The sequence below is a fragment of the Triticum dicoccoides genome, chromosome 7B (genome assembly GCF_002162155.2).
Source record: "Triticum dicoccoides isolate Atlit2015 ecotype Zavitan chromosome 7B, WEW_v2.0, whole genome shotgun sequence".
Taxonomy (NCBI): domain Eukaryota; kingdom Viridiplantae; phylum Streptophyta; class Magnoliopsida; order Poales; family Poaceae; genus Triticum; species Triticum dicoccoides.
Genome location: NC_041393.1, coordinates 321,031,014 through 321,035,566, shown reverse-complemented (window position 1 = coordinate 321,035,566; position 4,553 = coordinate 321,031,014).

The following is a 4,553-nucleotide window of genomic DNA, read 5'->3' as shown; positions in this document are numbered from 1 at the left end:
GCATATAAATGAGGGAGGGAGAGGAGGCCGGCCCTAGGCGTGCCCCAAGTGGGAGGAGTCCCACTTGGGCCCCTAGTAGGATTCGGCCCCCCTTCCTTTTACCGGAGGGGGGAAAAGGGAAAGGAGGGGGAGTAGGAGAAGGAAAGGGGGCGTCGTCCCCACCCCTTGTCCAATTCGGACTCCTCCCTAGTGGGGACACACCAGCCCCTTGTGGGCTGGTTAGACTCCCTCCTATGGCCCATATGGCCCATATCTTTCCCCAGGGGGTTCCGGTAACCCCTCCGGTACTCCGGTATGTACCAGATACATTCCGGAACACTTCCGGTGTCCGAATACCATCGTCCAATATATCAATCTTTATATCTCGACCATTTAGAGACACCTCGTCATGTCCGTGATCTCATCCGGGACTCCGAACAACCTTTGGTCACCAAACCACATAACTCATATAATACATATCGTCATCGAACGTAAAGCGTGCAGACCCTACGAGTTCGAGAACTATGTAGACATGATCGAGACACCTCTCTGGTCAATAACCAATAGCGGAACTTGGATGCTCATATTGGTTCCCACATATTCTAGAAGATCTTTATCGGTCGAACTGCCATGTCAACATACGTTATTCCCTTTGTCATCGGTATGTTACTTGCCCGAGATTCGATCATCGGCATCTTCATACCTAGTTCAATCTCATTACCGGCAAGTCTCTTTACTCGTTCTGTAATGCTTCATCCCGTAACTAACTCATTAGTCACATTGCTTGCAAGGCTTCATATGATGTGCATTACCGAGAGGGCCTAGAGATACCTCTCCAATACTCGGAGTGACAAAACCCTAACCTCGATCTATGCCAACCCAACAAACACCTTCGGAGATACCTGTAGAGCATATTTATAATCACCCAGTTACATTGTGACGTTTGATAGCACAGAAGGCATTCCTCTGGTGTCCGGGAGTTGCATAATCTCATAGTCGGAGGAATATATATTTGACATGAAGAAAGTAGTAGCAATAAAACAGAACGATCATTATGCTAAGCTAATGGATGCGTCTTATCCATCACATCATTCTCCTAATGATGTGATACCATTCATCAACACATGTCCATGGCTAGGAAACTTAACCATCTTTGATCAACAAGCTAGTCAAGTAGAGGCATACTAGGGACACTGTGTTTTGTCTATGTATTCACACATGTATCAAGTTTCCAGTTAATACAATTCTAGCATGAATAATAAATATTTATCATGAATAAGGAAATATAAAACAAAAACTTTATTATTGCCTCTAGGGCATATTTCTTTCAGTCTCCCACTTGCACTAGAGGAAATAATCTAGATTACATTGTAATGAATCTAACACCCATGGAGTCTTGGTGTTGATCATGTTTTGCTGGTGGAAGAGGCTTAGTCAATGGGTCTGCCACATTCAGATCTGTATGTATTTTGTAAATCTCTATGTCTCCCTCCTAGACCAAATCTTGGATGGAGTTGAAGCATCTCTTGATGTGTTTGGTCTTTTTTTGAAATTCGGATTCCTTCATTTGCTGCTTCCGAAGCAGCTATGTACTCCCCTTCACACGTAGATCCCGCCATGATGCTCGGCTTGGAACAGCACAAACTGACAGCTCCACCATTCAATAAAAATATGTATCTGGATTGTGACTTAGAGTCATCCGGATCAATGTCAAAGCTAGCGTCGACGTAACCACTTACGACAAGCTCTTTGTCACCTCCATAAACGAGAAACATATCCCTAGTCCTTTTCAGGTACTTCAGGATGTTCTTGACCGCCGTCTAGTGATCCACTCCTGGATTACTTTGGTACCTCCCTGCTAAACTTATAGCAAAGCACACATCATGTCCGGTACACAGCATAGCATACATGATAGAACCTATGGCTGAGGCATAGGGAATGCCTTTCATTTTCTCTCTACCTTCTGCAGTGGTCGGGCATTGAGTCTGACTCAACTTCACACCTTGTAACACAGGCAAGAACCCTTTCTTTGACTGATCCATTTTGAAATTCTTCAAAACTTTATCAAGGTATGTGCTTTGTGAAAGTCCTATCAAGCGTCTTGATCTATCTCTATAGATCTTTATGCCCAATATATAGGCAGCTTCACCGAGGTTTTTCATTGAAAAACTTTTATTCAAGTTTCCTTTTATGCTATCCAGAAATTCTACATCATTTCCAACCAAAAATATGTCATCCACATATAATATTAGAAATGCAATAGAGCTCCCACTCACTTTCTTGTAAATACAGGCTTCTCCAAAAGTCTGTATAGAACCATATGCTTTGATCACCTCATCAAAGCGTATATTCCAACTCCGAGATGCTTGCACCAGTCCATAAATGGATCGCTGGAGCTTGCACACTTTGTTAGCACCTTTAGGATCGACAAAACATTCTGGTTGCATCATATACAACTCTTTTGTAAGAAATCCATTAAGGAATGTAGTTTTGACATCCATTTGCCAGATTTCATAATCATAATATGCGGCAATTGCTAACATTATTCGGACAGACTTAAGCATCACTACGGGTGAGAAAGTCTCATCTTAGTCAACTCCTTGAACTTGTCGAAAACCTTTTGCAACAAGTCGAGCTTTATAGACAGTAACATTACCATCAGTGTTGGTCTTCTTCTTGAAGATCCATTTATTCTCTATGGGTCGACGATCATCGGGCAAATCCACCAAAGTCCACACTTTGTTCCCATACATGGATCCTATCTCAGATTTCATGGCCTTAAGACATTTATCGGAATCTGGGCTCATCATAGTTTCTTCATAGTTCATAGGTTCGTCATGGTCAAGTAACATGACTTCCAGAACGGGATTACCGCACCACTCTGGTGCGGATCATGCTTTGGTTGACCTACGAGGTTTTGTAACAACTTGATCTGAAGTTTCATGATCATATCATTAACTTCCTCTCCAGTTGGTGTAGGCATCACGATAACGGATTTCTCGGATGAGCTACTTTCCAAAGTCAGAGAAGGTACAATTACCTCATCAAGTTCTACTTTCCTCCCACTCACTTCTTTCGAGAGAAACTCCTTCTCTAGAAAGGTTCCATTTTTGGCAACAAAGATCTTGCCTTCGGATCTATGGTAGAAGGTGTACCTAATTGTTTCCTTAGGGTATCCTATGAAGACGCACTTCTCCGATTTGGGTTCGAGCTTATCAAGTTGAAGCCTTTTGACATAAGCATCGCATCCCCAAACTTTAAGAAATAACAACTCAGGTTTATTGCCAAACCACAGTTCATACAGTGTTGTCTCAATGGATTTTGACAGTGCCCTGTTTAACGTGAATGCAGCTGTCTCTACTGCATAACCCCAAAACGATAATGGTAAATTGGTAAGAGACATCATAGATTGCTCTATATCTAATAAAGTGCGGCTACGACGTTCGAACACACCATTATGCTGTGATGTTCCAGGTGGTCTGAGCTTGAAACTATTCCACATTGTTTTAAATGAAGGCCAAACTCACAACTCAAATATTCACCTCCATGATCAGATCGTAGAAAATTCATTTTCTTATTACGATGATTCTCCACTTCACTCTTGTGACGCCCCCGATTTAATCGTACACTAATCATGCACGCAAATGTGTACGATCAAGATCAGGGACTCACGGGAAGATATCACAACACAACTCTAAAACATAAATAAGTCATACAAGCATCATAATACAAGCCAGGGGCCTCGAGGGCTCGAATACAAGTGCTCGATCATAGACGAGTCAGCGGAAGCAACAATATCTGAGTACAGACATAAGTTAAACAAGTTGCCATAAGATGGCTAGCACAAACTGGGATACAGATCGAAAGAGGCGCAGGCCTCCTGCCTGGGATCCTCCTAAACTACTCCTGGTCGTCGTCGTCAGCCTGCACGTAGTAGTAGGCACCTCCAATGTAGTAGTCGTCGTCGACGCTGGCTCCTGGCTCTTGGATTCCAGCATCTGGTTGCGACAACCAGAAAGAAGGAAAGGGGAAAAAGGGGGGAGAAAGCAACCGTGAGTACTCATCCAAAGTACTCGCAAGCAAGGAACTACACTACATATGCATGGGTATATGTGTAAGGAGGCCATATCAGTAGATTGAACTGCAGAATGACAGAATAAGAGGGGGATAGCTAATCCTGTCGAAGACTACGCTTCTGGCAGCCTCCGTCTTGCAGCATGTAGAAGAGAGTAGATTGAAGTCCTCCAAGTAGCATCTCCAAGTAGCATATCCAGGTAGCATCTCCAGTAGCATCGCATAGCATAATCCTACCCGGCGATCCTCTCCTCGTCGCCCTGTAGAAAAGCGATCACCGGGTTGTCTGTGGAACTTGGAAGGGTGTGTTTTATTAAGTATCCGGTTCTAGTTGTCATAAGGTCAAGGTACAACTCCAAGTCGTCCTGTTACCGAAGATCACGGCTATTCGAATAGATTAACTTCCCTGCAGGGGTGCACCACATAACCCAACACGCTCGATCCCATTTGGCCGGACACACTTTCCTGGGTCATGCCCGGCCTCGGAAGATCAACACGTC